The sequence below is a fragment of the Hemitrygon akajei genome, chromosome 6 (genome assembly GCF_048418815.1).
Source record: "Hemitrygon akajei chromosome 6, sHemAka1.3, whole genome shotgun sequence".
Taxonomy (NCBI): domain Eukaryota; kingdom Metazoa; phylum Chordata; class Chondrichthyes; order Myliobatiformes; family Dasyatidae; genus Hemitrygon; species Hemitrygon akajei.
In genome coordinates, this window is record NC_133129.1 from 25,815,634 (window position 1) to 25,835,745 (window position 20,112).

A 20,112-nucleotide genomic window follows, 5' to 3' on the forward strand; every position below is an offset into this window, starting at 1 on the left:
CATCTCTCATCCTCCTTTTCCCCAAAGAGAAAGGCCCCAGCTTGTTCAACCTTTCCTCTCTAATCCAGGCAGTATCCTGGTAGATCTCTTCTGCACCTCCTCTGAAGCTTCCACGTCATTCCTACAATGAAGTGACCAGAACTGAACACAGTACTCTAAAGTGTGGTCTGACCCAAGTTTTCAAGCTGTAACCTGAAATCATATATTTCCACCTATATAGATGGCTTACATCTTATATCTGAGACACCACACACAATCAAACATTACACTACTCCTTCAGTACCACACTGGATTTTTGTGCTGATGTTTCTGGTGCAGGACTTGAACCCACAACCTTCTAACCCAGAGGCAGATGCATTCTCACCCATTTTCCGTGTTCTCACCCAATTTTTCTGGTTGCTGATTGGCAGGTGGGGGTTTGGGGTTTAGATAGATAGATAGATACTTTATTCATCCCCATGGGGAAATTCAACATTTTTTCCAATGTCCCATACACTTGTTTTAGCAAAACTAATTACATACAATACTTAACTCAGTAAAAATATGATATGCATCTAAATCACTCTCTCAAAAAGCATTAATATTAGCTTTTAAAAAGTTCTTAAGTAGTTTACTTAAATACAATAAATACAATCAACCACGGCACTTTAACATATCTTACTCCTGGCAGTTGAATTGTAAAGCCTAATGGCATTGGGGAGTATTGACCTCTTCATCCTGTCTGAGGAGCATTGCATCGATAGCAACCTGTCGCTGAAACTGCTTCTCTGTCTCTGGATGGTGCTATGTAGAGGATGTTCAGGGTTTTCCATAATTGACCGTAGCCTACTCAGCGTTTGATGTTCTTGTTGTTTCTCCACGTGGGTGATCTGTTAGTTCTTCTGTGAGGGAGGGGTTGTGGGGGTTTGGGATTTATGAGTTTTTGTTAAATTTCCTTTTCGTGCATGGGGTGGCGTTTACTATCTTTCTCTTAATTACTTCTATATTTTTTTCTGTATTTTGTGGCTATCTGGAGAAGACAAATCTCAGGGTTGTATTCTGCATGCATATTTGATAATAAAACGAACCTTGGAATCTTTGAAATCAAATAGAAAACCAAAGTCTTTTCTTCCCCAGGGAGGAAATGGCTAACTTTAGGATGCTTGGAGAGGATATCAGAGGTACTTCTTTTATGCAGAGAGTGTGGAGTGAGCTGGTGGAGTGTGGTGGTAGAGGCAGATAGATTAGGGACATTGAAGAGACTCTTATAAAGCCACATGGATGAAAGAAAAATGGAGGGCTATGTGGGAGGGAAGGGTTGGATGATCTTGGAGTAGGTTAAAAAATGAGCACAACATTGTGGGCTGAAAGGTCTGTACAGTGCTGTACTCTTCTATGTTCTATATTAAAATCAAAGCTGATACTTTCCAGTGCAATAGATTGTTGGTGGTTGTTAATTTTCAAGGGAGACGTTAAATTCAGATACTATTTCCATTTTGAAGAAGAGTGCTTCCATTATTTTGCCAGTATTCATCGACCAACATCAATAAAATATTTGGCGATGATAAACTAACAACCTCTCATGCAGTGCCAGTAAAACTAAAGTGCTGATTGTTGACTTCAGCAAGAGGAAGGAGAGGAACACGTCTATGTTTGGGTTGTCTCTTTTGGGTGACCTGCAGTGGAGAGAGTCAGCAGCTTTAAATTCCCGGGTGTTTTATGCATTGGATCAACTGTCCAGGGCTCAGCACATGACTGCAGTCACAACAAAGTTGTGCCAATGTCTTTACATTCTTAGGGGTTTAAGGAGATTGGCACCAAACACTCTAGTTAAACCCCCGTTGAACACATCCTGACTGGTTGCATCATGGTCTGGTACAGAAGTTCGAACGTACAGGAACGTAGGAAGCTGAAGAGACTAGTGGACTCAGCCCAATTAATCACGGGCACATCCTTCCCCACCATTGCTAATATCCACGGGAGACTTTTTGCCTCAAGAAGATAATATCTGTCATCAAGTATCCCCACCATCCGGGTCATGCCATCAATCCGCAGCTACCATTGAACAGGAGGCACAGAAGCCTGAGGTCCCACACCACTAAGTTCAAGAACAGCTACTGCCCTTCAACCATCTTGCTTTTGAGCCAACTGGCACAACTCTAACTCTATGGCCACTTAGATCTCGTTAACTAAAATGGACTTTTCTCCCTTGAATTGTGTTCCCTTCTGTAAAACTTTTATATACTTTATGTGTAACTTATGTTTTCCTTGAGACTGCAGCTTACACGATGCCATCTGCCTGTAATGCTGCTGCAGGTGAGTTTTTCATTACACCTGTGCATACACGTGCTTAAGCAAATGAAAAGAAACTCCACTTTGGTTACACTTTTCGCATGCTATTTGTGGAATCTTGCAGAGTAACAATTGGTTGGCATATCATCTCATTCACTGGACTCAAATGTTGCCATCAAGGCCAGCATTTAATACCCATTTCTAATTCCCCTTGAACCAAATGGTTTTCTTGATCGTTTCAAAGGGGGTAAGGTGGGGGTTTCAAAGGTGGGGGTAAGGGTTAACTATATTTACAACCCATTGGCCAGAGCCTAGAGACTGGAGGCCTGGGTCGCAGGACAGTCCACGTGTGTGGGTGGTGGGGAAGGAGGACTGGGGCTTGTTCTACTGTTGTTGTTTTGTTGCCTGTTGCATTCTGTGTTGTTTTGCCGAGCCGTGTGTGCATGCTGTGTTGGCGCCGAAATGTGCGGTGACACTTGTGGGCTGCCCCCAGCGTATCCTCGGGTGAGTTGGTTGTGAATGCAAAACGATGCATTTCACTGTATGTTCCAAAGCACGTATGATAAACAAATCTGAATCTGACCCTGCTTGTGTCTCATGCCGTCTGTAGCAGGGAAGGACAACAGATTCCCTTCCCTGGAGGACAACAGCACACTAAATGAGCTTTTAAGACAGTCCAAATGTTTTATGGTCACCATGACTGACAATATCTTTTTTTTTGCATTCCAGATTTATTTAATTAGTTAAATTTAAATTCCCCAGCTGCTGTGATGGGATTTGAGCTTGACTCTGGTTCAGTTTTCCAGGATAATAGCTCTTCTTAGGCAGCCCCCCAACAAGGGCACAGAAAACCTCTGCCTCCTCCATTCCTCGGGCTCTGGGATGGCTGAAGATAGGCCAGCTGCTGGTGATGCAGGTTTAAAATACAAAATCCAAAGTTAATTTACCATCGAAGGACATACACTGTACATTAGCCTGTGATTCATTTTTTCAGGGGCATTTACAGCAGAAGAAAAGAAATACAATAGCATCAGTGAAAAACTCTGCACAAAGACTGACAACAATGTGCAAAAGAAGACAATCCGTCTAAATATTACAATAATAACAGTAAATAGACAAATAAATAGGTAACTAAATAGTACTGAGAACATGAGCTGTAGAGTCCTTGAAAGTGAGTCCATAGATTGTGGAATCAGGTCAGTGGTGGGGTTCAGGAGTCAGATAGTTGGAGGGTAATAACTGTTCCTGGACCTGGCTGAGTGGGACTGAAGGCGCCTGTACCTCCTTCCTGATGGCAGGAGTGAAAAGAGAGCATGGCCTGGATGGTGAGTGCCCTTGACAATGAATGATGCTTTCTCCTGGCAGTGCTCTTTGTGCGGAGAGGCTTTGCCTGAGATGGAACAGACTGTCTCAACCAATTTCATAGGCTTTTCTGTTCCTTTGAGAATTTGTGTGCTCCTTCAGGTGTTTGCCCTAAGCCTGCAAATGCTCCAGGTTACAGGGACTCGGGTGCTCAGTGCTGACCAGGATGCTCCACTCCATATGGTTAGTTACGGGTCAGGATTTCCCACGGGTCGGAGCAGATGGTGAACTCGTGGCCTCACCTGACTCACCTGGGAGATAGAAAGAATCAGGGCAATCTCGGAGGCTGTCTTTGAGAACAAGTGACTGACCCGACGGTGGTGATTACAAATGGATCTCCATGCTCTCTGACACAGAGAAGGTCATTGCGAGCATCCCTCGCTCAAGAGTCCTCCCACTGGCTGAAGAGGTCCTTGTAGAGACAGGGGTGGCAATCCTTTTTGAGAGCATGTGCCCAAGTTGATGATAATCTTCTGAACAATTCTCTCGCGAGCCATGTCATGGTAATGTTCAGCAGAGATTATTGTTGATTAATGAATTAGGAACAATAATTATGGACTTTCTAAAGGGTAAACGACGAGTCCCGCTGCTTATTTAAGTACATACATTGCATTACTGTTAATTAAGGTGCTAGAGGGAAGAAGGCCCTTCAGCCCATATATGTCCATGCTGACCAAGATGTATATACAAGCTAATCCCATTTCCTGGTACATAGCTCATATCCACAGAGTCAAAGAGTCATAGAAAAGTACAGCACAGAAACAGACCCTTCAGCCCATCTAGTCTGTGCTGAACCATTTAACTGCCGACTCCCATTGATCCTCTAAACTTTCTGAATTGACAATAACCCTTGTACACTACCTACTACTTTTTTCTTCTTTTTTTGCTCTCTTTTTGCATAACTTGTTTAATTGTTTGTATGTGTGTGTATATATATATACACTGTGCAAAAGTCTTAGGCACATACTTACAGAGAGAGGCTTTTGCACAGTACTGTATTTGTCAATGTGGAGCAGAGAGTGAGTTTGTAAGTTTGGCAGGATGTTGGGAATGGCAAGGATAGAGTGTGAGGGGAATGCTGTGGGACAGATGACAGAGAGGGAGTGTCAGGGTGGGGGTGGTGTGGGTGCAGGCACATCCAGACCTGAGACAACAGGCAATGGCATTTGACTCCAAAGAACTGGTTTATTGATCATTACAGAATGTCTTTCTGGTGCTTTCCACTCCTGCTCCTCTCCCATCCCCTATTCCCAACCATGATTCCCCTCTCCCACTCTCAGCACACATAGAGACCAATATCAGAATCAGGTTCATCATCACTCACATATGTCATGAAACTCATTCTTTTTCATGGCAGCAGTACAGTGTAATACATAAAATTACTACAGTACTGTGCAAAAGTCTTAGGCACTATAGTATATATACTGTATGTGCCTTAGACTTTTGCATGGTACTGTATTTATTTAGTTATTTTGCACAGTTTGTCTTCTTTTGCACATTGGATGTTTGTCAGTCTTTATGTATTGTTTTTTACTGATTCCATTGTATTTCTCTGTTCTACTGTGAATGCCTACAAGAAAATGAATCTCGAGGTAGTATATTGTGGAAATCATATTGATTTTGAAGTTTTGAAATTTGAACTTTCTGTATCTACAGCTCCAGCCTTTGCGTGGCTCATTCACAATCACCACGGAGGCACATAATGTACTTCTGCCTTCATGAGTCAAGGCACAGGATATAAAAGCTGGGATATTATGGTGCAACTTTAGAAAAACACTTCTTACGCAGCACATGGAATGTTGTGTGCAGTTCTGGTAATCACATCTAGGAAGGATGCTACTGCACTTGAGAGAGTTCAAAGGAGTTTCTCCAGGAATTTGCCTTGATTGGAGGACTTTAGTTGCGGGGAGCCATCTAGATGAAGGGCCTCACATCTAAAGCATCAACTCTCCATTTACTTCCACAGATGCTGCCTAACCCTCAGAATACCTCCAGTAGTTTGTTTCAGAATTATAGTAAAGTATTACCTCCCTTACCAAGGATGCACTCTGCCACCTTGTAAACAAAACATATCACTTTGTAGAACTACAAAACTTAATTGATACACTTGTTGAAGAAAGTGCAAAAATGGGTGTATCTATCAATTGCAAAAAGACAGAATGTATGGTGATATCCAAAAAGAAGGAGAATCCTATCTGCAGGCTGAGAATAAACGGGGAAGACATAAAACAAGTACAGAACTTTTGCTACTTCGGAAGCTGGGTGACATCAGATGGTAGGTGTGACATGGACATCAAAAGCAGAATAGGGATGGTAAAAGACACCTTTACGAGAATGAAGAGTATACTGACCAATACTAAGCTAGGCATGACAACCCGCCTCAGAGCACTGAAATGTTATGTTTCTCCAGTTACGTTATATGGCTCAGAATGTTGGACAATATCTAGTAACGTGAGGAAACTAATTGAAGCAGCAGAGATGTGGTGTTTGAGGAGGATGCAAAGAATATCATGAATGAAATGAATATCTAACGAGGATATCATAAACGGAGCAAGCACAAAAAGAGAAATAATGTATGAGGTCATGAAAAGGCAACGTAACTTCATTGGACACGTGATTAGGAAAGAGGAGTTGGAATGCACAGTAATTATGGGAAAGATTGAAGGGAAGAAAGCAAGAGGAAGACAAGGACAAATGATGATGGAGACAGCAGCCAGAGAACTGGAAATGAATACCAATGAATTGATCCACTTGACCTGAAACAGGAGTGTGTGGGCCATGGCAGACAAAGCTCAAACTGGGCACGGCACCTGATGATGATGATGATGATCACTTTGAAAATTAATAAATAGGAATTTATTTGTACTGACCACATAGAAATGAAAGGTTGTTAGCTGAATAACAAGTACAAAATATTAATTCAGTAGGTCAGGTTCCTTCTTCTTCAGCCCTTTATCTCTTCCACCTGTCACCCCCCCCCCCAGCTTCTCACTTCACCTCCTCTCCCTCATCCACCTACGTTCCTCCTCATCTGGCTTCACCCGTCACCGTCCAGCTTGTACTCCTTCCCTTCCCTCCCAACCTCTTATTCTGCCTTCTTCCCCCCTCCTATCCAGTTCTGAAGAAGGATCTCGGCCTGTAAAATTGACTGCTCATTCCTCTCCATAGATGCTGCCCGACCTCCTGAGTTCCTCCAGCATTTTATGTGTGTTACTTCTGGATTTCCAGCATCTGCAGAACCTCTTGTGTTTATGAGTTGCTGGCAGAGTGTTGGAATTGTGGCAATTTCCAAGAAATGCACCAGACAATTAAAATAGTTTTTCAAGAGAGGCAGCTGCTGATTGTTACAATCAAGCTGCAGTATAAAGGATAATAAAAGCCAACAAAGATTTAACACAGGAACTGAGAGCTGGGCATGGTCCTAAAAATGTATGTGGCTGATGTGAGATATTATCACAACATATAAAATAATATCTGCACTGAGGATCCCAAGAGAAATAAAATGTACCACAGTAACACATACTGTGGTGCTAAAAGTTTTATGAACCCTTTAGAATTTTCTCTATTTCTGCATAAGTATGACCTAAAATGTGATCAGAGATTTACGTAAGTCCTAAAACTAGATAAAGAGAACCCAATTGAATAAATAACTCAAAAATTATATACTTGTTCATTTAGTTATTTATTGGAAAAATAATCCAATATTACATATATTTGTTGGGAGAAGTATGTGAACCTCTGGGGGTAATGCTTTCTACAAAAGCTATTTGGAGTCAGGTTTCAATCAAAGAGATGAGATTGGAGGTGTGGGTTATAGAGGTCCCCTGCCCTAAAAAAAAAGACACACAACGTCAGGTAGCTGACAAAGCCTGCTCTTCTCAAGAAAGAGGTGTTTACATGCACCATGCTGTGATCAAAACACCTTTCAGAGGACCACAGAAGAATTGTAGTAGCATGAAGTTGGAAAAGACTACAAAAGCATTTCAAAAGACCTGAGTGCTCATCAGCCCACAGTAGGACAAATTGTCTACAAACGGAGAAATCTCAGTACCGTTGCTATTCTCCCTAGGAGTGGGCATCCTGCAAAGTTCACACCAGGAGCACAACGTGCAATGCTGAAGGAGGTGAAAAAGAACCAAAGGATAACAGCAGAAGACCTGTAGGGATCTCTAGAACTTGGTGAAGCCTCTATTCATGTGTCCACTATAAGAAAACACTGAACAAGAATGGTTTTCATGGAAGGACACCATGGAGGAAACAACTGCACTCCAAAAAAAAAACATTGTTCCACGTCTCAGGTTTGCAAAAGACCATCTGAATGTTCTACAATGATTCTGGAGCAACGTTCTGTGGACAGGTGAGACTAAAGTTGAACTCTTTGGCAGAAATGCACATTGCTATGTTTGGAGGGAAAAGGGCACTGCACACCAACACCTCATCCCAACTGAGAGGCATGGTAGAAGGAGCATCATGGTTTGGAGCTACTTTGGTGCGCCAGGGCCTGCATAGCTGCAATTGTTAAGGGAACAATGATTTCAAAATTGTATCAAAACATTTTACCGGAGAATGTCAGGGTAGCAGTCCATCAGCTGAAGCTTAATAGAAGTTGGATAATGCAAAAAGACAACGATCTGAAAGACAAGAGTAAATCAACAACAGAATGGTTTAAAAAGAAGAAAATTCATGTTTTGGAATGGCCATGTCAAAGTCCTGACCCTAATCCTATAGAAATATGGTTGAAGGATCTGAAGCAAGCAGTTCATGCAAGGAAGCCCAAAAACATCCCAGAGTTGAAGCAGTTTTGTAAGGAGGAATGGCCTAAAATTCCTCCAAGCCGATGTGCAGGACTGATCAACAGTTACTGGAAACATTCAATTGAAGTTATTGCTGTACAAGGGGGTCACACCAGTTATTGAAAGCAAAGGTTCACATACTTTTTCCTACAAATACATGTAATATTGTATTAATTTTCTCAATAAACAAATGAATTTATTTAAATGGGTTCTCTTTATCTAGTTTTAAGACTTACATGCCGATCTGATTACATTTGAGGTCATACTTATGCAGAAATAGATTAAATTCTACAGGGTTCACGAACTTTCTAGGACCAGTGTACAAAAATGCTGTAAGAACTCAGCAGGTCAGGCAGCATTTATGCAGAGGAATAAATATCCAACATTTCAGGTGGAGAGCCTCCATCAGGACTGGAAAGGAAGGGGGAAGAAGCTGCAAAAAGGTGGGGGAGGGGAAGGATTACAAGCTAGAAGGTCATAGGCGAAGCCATGTGTATCAGATTCCTTCTTCTTAGCCCTTTACCTTTTCCACCTATCACCTCCCAGCTTCTCATTTCATCCCCCCTCCTCCACCCACCTATCTTCCCCCTCACCAGGCTTCAGCTAAAGCCTTCCAGATTCTAGCTAAAGGGGTACAAGCTACAAGGTAACAAGTGAAGCCAAATGGGCGGGGGAGGGGAGATGAAGTTAGAAGCTGTAAGGTGATAGGTGGAAAAGGTGAAAGGCTGAAGAAGAAGGAATCTGATAGGAGAGGACAGTAGACCAAGGGAGAAAGGGAAGGAGGACGGGCATCAGGGGAGGTGATAGGTAGGTGAGGAGGAAAGAGGAGGTAAGAGGGTGGCCCGAGTGGGGAATGGAAGAAGAGGGTAGGGGGAAAGAGAAGTCGGTTCATGTCACCAGATTGGAGGCTATGTGAATGGAATATACACGGTTGCTCAGTCTGAAAATGTACACAGTCGTACTCTGAAGTTATTAATTTTATAATGTCCTGCCCAATTAGACAGTCTATTATGCAGAACAAGCAATGAAAGTTGAAAAGATAATCAATACAGGGAAAGTATAATCAGCGGAATCATCAGAAGGCCGTTGTTTGAAGTATTGAAAAGATCTTTAATTCTTTTTCAGGGAGTTATTGGGTTTTTCAGAAGCAAAGTCAGAATTTGTTGTTTTGCAGCAGCAGTACATTGCAATACATAAAGATTTTTAAAACTATAAATTACAATATGAAATAAACAATACATTTATTAAGTAGTGGGGTGCCACTGTAACATAGCAGCGTGACGCTGCTAAAGCTGGGGGCATCAGAGTTCAGAGTTCAATCCAACACTCTCTGTAGGAAGTTTGTATGTTCTTCCTGTGACCGTGTGGGTTCTCTCCGGGTGCTCCGGTTTCCTCCCACAGTCCAAAGGTGTATCATTTAGTAGGTTAATTGGTCACTGTAAATTGTCTTGCGATTAGGCTAGGGTTAAGTAGCTGGGTAGCTGGGCTGTGCGGCTGTGTAGGCCTGTTCCACGTTGTATCTCAAATAAGTAAAAAAACTAAATAAATAGTGCACAAAGAGAGCAAAAGAAGAGAAAAGAAGGAGTGCGGTAGTGTCCATGGGTTTATTGCCCATCCAGAAATCTGATGGCGGAGGGGAAGAAGCTGAATAAGAAGAGTGTGTGTGTTCAGGCTTGATGGTAATGTTGATAAGAGGGCACTTCCTGAGCGATGAGGGTCCTTAACGATGGATGCCGCCTTTTCTGCGGCATCACCTTTTGTAGGTGTCCTCGGCTGTGGGGAGGCTAGCGCCCATATACAAATTCTCTTCCTCAGAGGGCACTGGCAGCAGAGGTGCTTTTAAGGTGGATCGGCTTTTGTTAAGCAAGGAGGTGAAAGGTTCATTGGGTAAATGAGAATACGAAGATGAATCAGAATCAGGCTTACTATCACTGAAATACTTTGCGAAACGTTGTTTTGTGGCAGCAGTACAGTGCATGACACATAAAATACTATATGCTACAATAATAAATAAATAGTGTAAAAGGGGAATAGTGAGAAGGTGTTCATGGACTGTTCAGAAACCTGAAGACAAAGGGGAAGCAGCTGTTCCTGAAACACAGAGTGCGTGTCTTCAGGCTCCTACACCTCCTCCCCGGTGGCAGCAAAGAGAAGGGGGCATGTCCTGGATGGTGAGAGTCCTAAATGATCAAACATATATTTAGTGAATAGCGTCATGAAGTCATAAAACACTACAGCACCGAAATAGGCCACTTGGCCCATCTAGTCCATGCTAAACTCTCATTCCGCCTAGCCCCATCCACCTGCATCTGGACCATATCCAGACAGAGTAAATTGCTGTGCCTACCTTGTACGTTGCTGAATGTTCTGTCAAGTGCCTACACTACATTATTTACTGCACTTGTAAAAGTACTTTATTGGCTATAAAATTGTCTGTAATAACATGAGATGGTGAAAGCACATCACTGATAAATGTTGTTTATCCATTTTGAATATGAAGGAAGAGCTTTGATTGGAAAAACACTGGAAATTTCCAAGGTTTTTTTTACTACTGCTGCCGATTTTGGACATTTTTGGGTTTTACCTGCATTCCATAACAACATAGTTATGAAAAAAAAATTCTTGCACTTATACAACAGTCTTCAGAACCTCCGGAAGTCAGTATTTCACAAGCAATGACCACTTCTAAAATGCAGTCGCTGATATAATGTAGTATAATACACTCAAAAACTTCTATAGTTGTACCGTGGAGAGCATTCTGACAGGCTGCATCACTGTCTGGTATGGAGGGGCTACCGCACAGGACCAGAAGAAGCTGCAGAAGTTTGTAAATCTAGTCGGCTCCATCTTGGGTACTAGCCTACAAAGTACCCAGGACATCTTCAGGGAGCGGTGTCTCAGAAAGGCAGCGTCCATTATTAATGACCTCCAGCACCCAGGGTACGTCCTTTTCTCACTGTTACCATCAGGTAGGAAATACAGAAGCCTGAAGGCACACACTCAGCGATTCAGGAACAGCTTCTTCCCTTCTGCCATCTGATTCCTAAATGGACACTGAAGCTTTATGGACATTGACATTGAAGACTATTAAGGGATTGGACATGCTAGAGGCAGGAAACATGTTCCCAATGTTGGGGGAGTCCAGGACCAGAGGCCACAGTTTAAGAATAAGGGGTAGGCCATTTAGAACGGAGTTGAGGAAAAACTTTTTCACCCAGAGAATTGTGGATCTATGGAATGCTCTGCCTCAGAAGGCAGTGGAGGCCAATTCTCTGGATGCTTTCAAGAAAGAGTTAGATAGAGCTCTTAAAGATAGCGGAGTCAAGGGATATGGGGAGAAGGCAGGAACACGGTACTGATTGTGGATGATCAGCCATGATCAGATTGAATGGCAGTGCAGGCTTGAAGGGCCAAATGGCCTACTCCTGCACCTATTGTCTATTGTCTTTGGACACTGCCTCACTTTTTTAAAAGTACAGTATTTCTGTTTTTGCACATTTTAAAACATCTATTCAATATATGTACAGTAATTGATTTACTTGCTTATTTATTATTATGTTTTATTTTACTTATTATTATTTTCTCTCTCTCTGCTAGATTATGTATTGCATTGAACTGCTGCTGCTAAGTTAACAAATTTTCCGACGCATGCCGGTGATAATAAAACTGATTCTGATCTATGCTACAGAATTCCTGTCCAAACTAAGAAAATTGATGAAGGCAGGTCGGTTGATTTGGCTAACATTGACCTTTAGCCAATTTGGCCTTTAGAATGTTACAAAGCATTTTACAGTCAATGAGGTACTTACAATCTATGGTCACAGTATTGTACAATTTGAGCAGATATTTCACTTCACTGTTGTTGATTGGGGATAAATATTGGCCAGGATACCATGTTGAATTCCCCAGTGTTTCTTCAAGGGACATTTTCACCTGGGATTTTTCAAACATGAGTGGTTAGATTTAGCTTGAGATCGCAATTGGAAAATGGACTTAAATTTTCTGTTGTTGTTGCCTGTGTGGGTCTTGAACTTAATAGCTACCAAGAATTCACAATCAGAATCAAGTTTATTATTTTCACTGTCTTATATGCTGTGAAATTTGTACTTTTATGTTTCATCTGTACAGTATAACAGCAATAGTACCACAGAAATACTAATTTATTATAATAATATAAATACTAGTTATACTAATGGAAAATAACAGACACCCAGTAAAGCTGGGTGTCTTTTAAGGTCTTGAAAGAAGCTATGAGTTACACGGTCCTATAATGGTCAGGAAATCAACCAGTCTAACATAAATATGTAACTTATATAAACCTATGACCAGAGGGCACAGCTTCACAATAGAAAAAGAATTTCAGGATGTATATTGTACACATTTCTCTGACATTAAATGTACCTTTGCACCTTTAGAACACAGATGAGGAGCAGTTTCTTTAGGCAGAGGGAGGTGACTCTGTGGAATTCATCGCCACAGAAGGCTGTGGAGGCCGAGTCATTATGCATACTTAAAGTGGAGGTTCTTGATTAGCAAGGGTGTGAAAGGTTATAGGGAGAAGGCAGGAGAAGGGGTTGACAGGGATAATAAATCAGCTTTGATGGAATGGCAGAGTAGATTTGATGAGCTAATTCTGCCCCTATGTCTTATGGTCTTCTGAAATGGCATGCTGGCCTTCATCAGTCAGGGCATTAAGTATAGACTCTATCAAATTTCTACAGATGTACTGCAGCGAGCATTGTAACTGGTTGTATCACCATCTGGTACGGGGGTGGCCGGGGGGGGGGGGGGGGGGGGAGAGCAGAAATTCACTGCACAGGATCGGAAAAAGCTGCAGGAAGTTGCAGACTGAGCCAGCTCCATCCTGTAATATGGGATATCGCAGCACGGAGAACAGTGATGCCTCAGAAATGGTTCATCCATTATTAAGAAACTTCCATCACCCAGGAAATGTCCTCTTCTCATTGCTACCATCAATGAGGAGGTACAGGAGCCTGAAGACACACGCCCAACAGCTTCTTCCCCTGCACCATCAGATTTCTGAATGGACATTGAACCCCAGAACACTCCCTTAATATTAATCCCTTTCATTTTGCACTAATTATAATATATATGCATAATAATAAAAACTAAATTATAGTAAGGTCTCCTTATTATAATTTCATTTTTAATATTACACACTGCATTGTACTCGTTCCACAAAACAATAAATTTCACAACTTGTACCAGCAATATTAAACCTGATTCTGAGATGTGGAAGCCACTGGTAATGCTACACTCAGAGTATAGTGTACAGTTTTGGTTACCTTGCTATAGGAAAGAGATCATGAAGCTGGAAAGGGTGCAATGACTTTCGACAATATTGCTTGAGTTAGAGGGAGAAGTTGGGTGGGCCTTTGTAACTTGAAGCACAGTAGGGTGAGGGATGATCTTATGGAGGCGTATAAAATCACCAAGGGGGTAGATAATGGCGAATACTGGGAATTTCTCCTGGCGAAAGGGAATCAAAAACTGGGCAGCATAAGTTTAAGGGCGAGAGGGGTAAGATTTACAGGGACCCTGGGGTCAATTTCTTTACACAGAGGGTGGTGCGTATACGGAACGAGCTGCCAGTAGTTGAGGCTGTAAAAATAATAAGACATTTGGCCAGGCACGTTTCCGTGTTGTGTTATTCTACGACTCCAAGATGAAATAATGTATAAATGTGTGTGTGTGTGTGTGTGTGTGTGTGTGTGTGTGTGTGTGTGTGTGTGTGTGTGTGTGTGTGTGTGTGTGTGTGTGTGTGTGTGTGTGTGTGTGTGTGTGTGTGTGTGTGTGTGTGTGTGTGTGTGTAAGTGCGCACGCATTTTATACAGCACTAGCGCCAGTTCCTGGAAATTTGCGATGAATTTCTCTGCCTAATTTTAATGATTTTTAACCATGATTTGCAGCGGACCTTTGAAGAGTTATCCAGCCTAAGACGGAGATCGTGAATTAATTTTAAGATTAAAAAAAAAGTTAGACCATCTGTTACCACAACACACACAGAAAATGCTGGAGCAACTCAGCACGCAACTCTGGAAAAAAATGTACAATCGACGTGTCAGGCCGAGAACCTTCGGCAGGACCTAAATGTCGATTGTACTTTTTTCCATAGATACTGTCTGGCCTGCTGAGGTCCCCCAGCACTTTGTTGTATTTTTTTTTAACTTGAATTTCCAGCATCTGCAGATTTTCTCTTGTTTGTGATCTGATACAACGAAGTTATTTTTGCACGAATTAGTCCCTTGCTGTTACTCTTGGGGGTTAAAACCACTTGTTTATACTGTAAAGATAAGCCATAAATGTGAGTGAGTCGGAACACAAGTTGCAACATGTGAACGTGTAATTTCCCCGGTTACATTGCGACGAGAAAATACAGCTTGCATTTCTCTATCAGTGTCTGTCCCTGTCCTTCAGAGTTTGAACAGCAAGGGGACAAAATAACAAACTTATGATCATCGCACTCTTAAGTCATTTGCACACGCAGAGAACTGCATTGGCGACACCTTCAAAATGTCTTAGAAAGGAGGTATCCATCACCCACAGCACCCAGGGCAGGCGGAGGTATAGGAGCCTGAAGATGCACACTCAACATTTCGGGCACAGCTTCTTTCCGCCCGCTATCAGTTGCACTGATGTCTAAATGGACAATGAACCCATGAATACCACCTCACGAATTTTTCGCTAGCTTACTTAAATACACACACACACACACACATTGTAATTTAGTTTTAAAAATTATTTTTGCAATGATTTGTTGCCGCAAAACAACACATTTCACGACAAATGCCAATGATATTAAACCGATTTCTGATTTCGTTGATGACGCTTCGCTCTGCCGCGCAGACGAGTAACTGAGTGTGGAGGAGAGACGGGGATTGGCAGGGGTGAGGAGCGGGCGTCCCCGGCAGCGTTGTCGAAACTCTTTGCTGGGGAGAGGGGCCCCCACTCCTGTTGACAAAGAGCGGCGCGGGCTTTCCATAAAGAGAAGCCACGCTGTTTTTATTTTGCCCTCCAACTCATTTGCTCCACTGAATTCGCCATCCTCCAATTACTGCCCGGTGACCCCTGCTGTCAAAGAACGCCTTCAATTAAGAACAGAACGACTTGGAAACTCCCTGCGTTCGCGCACACGGGAGAATGAACAATTGGACAAGGTGCCGGAACACTCTGTAGCGCCCGCGGAACCGTAACCCAGCAAGAGTCCGGATTAGAACTGTTTTCTTTCTTTTTTTTCCCTCTTTACAAACTCACAAGCCTGCGTGTTGCAAATAGAAGGCCAATCTGTCTCAATAGTTTTGCTTTTTAATTCCTTCCATTCGCCTATTCAATAGCATCCTTATGCGTCGCTGTTCAAGAAGTACGCGGTTTAAGGACTTGACTTGCCTTCACTTAATCTTGAAAGTGAAACCTTTTACATCATCTTATTACATCGACAAATACACTATCTTGTTCCACTGACCTCATACCGGCACAGTGCGTTGTAAAGGACGCAATTGTCCCTTCCCTGAAGATGTCCATTTCTGGTTTTGTGGTTACACCAGGGACTCGCATGTCACAACATTGGGACGCTGGACGTTAGACGCGTTCTGGGTCTAAATCCCAACCTCTGGAGCCGACCTATTTGAGAATGGCCTCGTTAAGGGAAATGATTCAACTCTTGAGGGATATTTTCCGAGTTTAGCTGTAATTACCCCCCGTATTTTCTTTGTGTGTGTGTGTAACTTACAGAGCTGGAATTAAGTATCCCAAAACCACAAGCAACGTCTTTGGTACACACTTTAAAAACCTGACCCAGGAGCGAGTTTTGACCATGGCAGGGGGATATCAGTTGAAAGTAGACCGCGGGACTAATGGCCGGAGTGAATGAATGTGTTTTAGATTACCACGCGGAATAAGTAAAAATTCGATTCATATTCATGTGTTTACAATTTAAGTCTTCACCCCTGCGTCTTCGTCGTAAGTCGCGGAGTAAATATGAATTTAATTTGCGGTTACATCCATCCCAGGCACACTCCAGAAGTGTTAATTATATTGCTAGTTCTGATTAATGGGCACAGTGATTTCACTAAAGTCTGAGCAATCATAACGGGGAACATTAAAAGATTGCTGACAATAGCCTCTTAATGAATCTATTCCCTGAAATAATTCACTAAGGGGTTTAATAAATAACGGAGCATTTAGCAAAGAATTGCATGATATAAACGAGGTATAATTGATATTTAAATCCTTAAGGAAGTGAGTAAGATAAAGTAGAAGAGGGAACCATTTTGGGAGATTGTCAATAAAAGCGCGCGTGTGTGCAATTATCAGCCATTTTAAATTGTCTCATTGACGATTTAAAACCATAAGACACAGGAGCAGAATAAGGCCATTCGGCCCATTGAGTCTGCTCCGCCATTTCATCATGGCGGATCCATTTTTCCTCTCAGCCTCAATCTCCTGCCTTCTCCCCACATCCCTTCATGCCCTAACCAATCAGGAATCTTTCAACCTCCGCCTTGAATATACGTAAAGACTTGGCCTCCGTGGCCCTCTGTGCAATATTTCGATATTTCCCTTACATATCTGGAGTATGGAGGGGTTAAACTAGTGTGGTGGGGAGACGGTTGGGTGGGAAAAGTAGAGGGAGGCTGTGGGCGTGCGGAAACGGGTGGAGGGTTGGGTTGGATGAGAATGCAGGAGGGCAGGTTTGGAGAAGCCGATCTGTGAGGAAATGAGAGGTGTCAAAACTTAGGGCGGGGTAAACTGCGATTGGGAAACAGAATGGGTAGGGAGGTTTAGTGGGGGGAGTGGAGAGACGCTGGAGTGACAGTTTGAGTGAGGGGAGGGAGAATGGTAGAAGCTGGCGGGGGGGGGGGGGGGAAATCGGCTTAGAGCAGGGCGGAACAATACACAGTGTGCGTTGGCAATTAGGGAGGAAAGGAAGGCCAGGACTGGGGAGTAAAGGGAAGGGAACTGAGTGCTGAAAGAGAAGGAGTGGTGCGTGAGGGGGAAGGGGTTTGCCAGAGGTGAAGCAGGGAGGGGAAGGGACATCAAATGGATCAAGGTGGGGTTGGGGATGAGAGGAGAACAGAGGGGCAAGATGTGAGCAAGACTATGTTTGTGTCCTTGGATGTGTGTAGTCAGATTGTATTTGGTGTGTGTGTGTGTGTGTGTGTGTGTGTGTGTGTGTGTGTGTGTGTGTGTGTGTGTGTGTGTGTGTGTGTGTGTGTGTGTGTGTGTGTGTGTGTGTGTGTGTGTGTGTGTGTGTGTGTGTGTTTGTGCAGTGCTGTGCAAAAGTATTAGTCACATATATATATAGCTAACATGCCTAAACTTTTGCACAGTAGACCTTTGTAATAATGTATTGCACTGTACTGCTGTAAAAAAAAAAGAAATTGCATGGCATATGTGAGTGATGATAAACCTGATTCTGATATGAGTCCCTATTGTGGGCTGATAGTGGGGAAAGGGCAGGGAGAGGGGAGGGAGCAGGAAGCACTAGAGAGACATCCAGAAATGATGAATAAACCAATTGCTTGGAATGAAATGACTCTGCCTGGTGTCTCAGGGCTGGGTGTATCTGTACCCATGCCACCCCCTTGCTCCTGACACTCATTCTCTGCCACCTCTCCCACATGCCTGGTGAGGTATCCACCCTCACCATTCCCAGCCTCCTTTGTTCTCACCATATTTACAAACTCCCTCTCCACTCCATGTATACAAATACAGCACCCTCTATATATAAATGTCTAAGACATCGGCACAGTACTGTGTGTGTGTATTCATGACCCACTGTGTATATACTAATCAGATGCAGCACAACCCGATTTCCCATTGCGGGGTTCCTCTGGCCACTGGATTTCACGCTATCACACGTGATTGGTAGCCGGCGTCTATTGGCCATCCCATCCTACAAATAAAACATATGTAAAGACAGCTTCTGTTCCCCACAACTCCCCTCCTGTGCCAAATCCCCATGATCTCCAATTTCCCAATTCTTTCAAAAAATATCTACATCTATCTGAAATATCTTTACTTAAATATCTAACCGGGCTTCCTCTGGTGCTTTGGTTTCCTCCCACCATCCGAAGATGTGCCGGTTAGTAGGTTAATTGGTCACTGTGAATTGTCCTGTGATTGGACGAGGGTTTGATGGTTGGGTTGCGAAGTGGTGTGGCTCGTTGGGCTGGAAGGGCCTGTTCCCCGCTGCATCTCTAAATTAAACAAAAAGAAATTTAAAATAATTTAAGGAAACTTAAAAATAAGCAAATCATTGGTTTTCAGAACAATTTTAATAGAATTGACTACAAATCACACCATGCATGCTCAAAAACTGCTTTTAAAAACAAACATGTTGAAACTTTCTTCGGGTCCTTCATGAGTATGTTAGTTAATTCACTCTATTTGAGCAGGAGGAAAGTGAGCAATAAAAATCCAATAGTTAAGATGACTTTGAATATTAGTGATACCCTGTACCAAAAGCAGTCATATCTTTAACCTGTTCGTTCTGAATCCACAACCGACTCTACTTACATACAGGATGTGAGTGTCTCTAGATTTTTTGCTGGGAAGCTGGTGTTAAGTCACTTTTGCCTCCACTACAGTATGTCTGGTGATGGTTATTGCTCAATGTCTTTGGGTAGAAACTAGTATTTACAAGTCAGTGTAGTGTGTGACTTGGAGGGGAACTGACTAGTGCTGGGATTCTCATATGCCTGCTTTCCTTGTCATTCTTGGAGGGAATTACTATTGGCGTACATAAGACATAAAGTACAGAACACTACAGCACAGTACAGGCTCTTCAGCCCACGTTGTGGTGCTAACCTTTTTCTTAATTTTTTTTATTAAGTGTAATTGTGAATAATAGCCAGATCAGAAAATGCTTTTAATGCTTTCATCTCTCATAGCCCTCCATTTTTCTTTCATCATGTGCTTATCTAAGAGTATCTTAAATCTGCCTAATGTGTCTGTCTCTACCAGCATGATCCATGCACCCACCAAACTCTGTGTTGAAAATTTACGTCTGACATATCACCTTAAAATGCTACTACAGACTTGTTTCATGTTGTGTTTTCTTTTTCACTAATGTTTTGTTTTACACAGTGTTTTATTCACTGTCTTGTATAATTTATGTACTGTGTGTTGTCTGTACCAATGAACCTATGATGCTGCTATAAACAAGGTTTCACTATACATGTACCTCACCTTACTTACACATGACAATAGACGTGACTGAATTTGATCTGAACAGCAACCTGGACATAGGTGTCAGAGCATGAGGTACAACCCACTCCTGCTCTACCTCGTCCAGCCAGACCGCATCTTCTAGCTGACATTCAGAGATATTTGCAGGTTAAATCAGTGAAAAAGATAAATAATGTTAAATACATTTATTAACATATGAATTAAAAAATAAACCATGGAACACTCTATATTTACCTTTTTTTTATGAAGGTGCGAAGCCATTGAAATGATTGGGGTAACACACACAAAATACTGGAGGAACTGAGCAAGCCAGGTAGCATCTGTGGAGGGGAATAAACAGTTGGGCCAAGAAAGATAAAACAGGGCCAACCGGATGACATGAACAATGCTTTCTCCAACTTCTAGTAACTTCTGCCCCCTTCCTCCTTTTCTCTTTTTCCATTCCCCATTCTGGTTAACCTCTCATCCCTTCCTT

At 42.5% G+C, this 20,112-nt stretch overlaps 1 long non-coding RNA gene across 1 annotated transcript; it reads right to left on the bottom strand.

The window, feature by feature from the left end:
* Nucleotides 1–914: 914 nt before the first annotated feature.
* On the bottom strand, nucleotides 915–19,960 carry LOC140728699 (uncharacterized). The gene is made up of 3 exons (XR_012099154.1): nucleotides 19,872–19,960; nucleotides 18,482–18,646; nucleotides 915–3,175 (listed from the first exon to the last, which is right to left on the bottom strand). It is a non-coding gene; the product is annotated as an uncharacterized lncRNA (long non-coding RNA).
* Nucleotides 19,961–20,112: the final 152 nt, after the last annotated feature.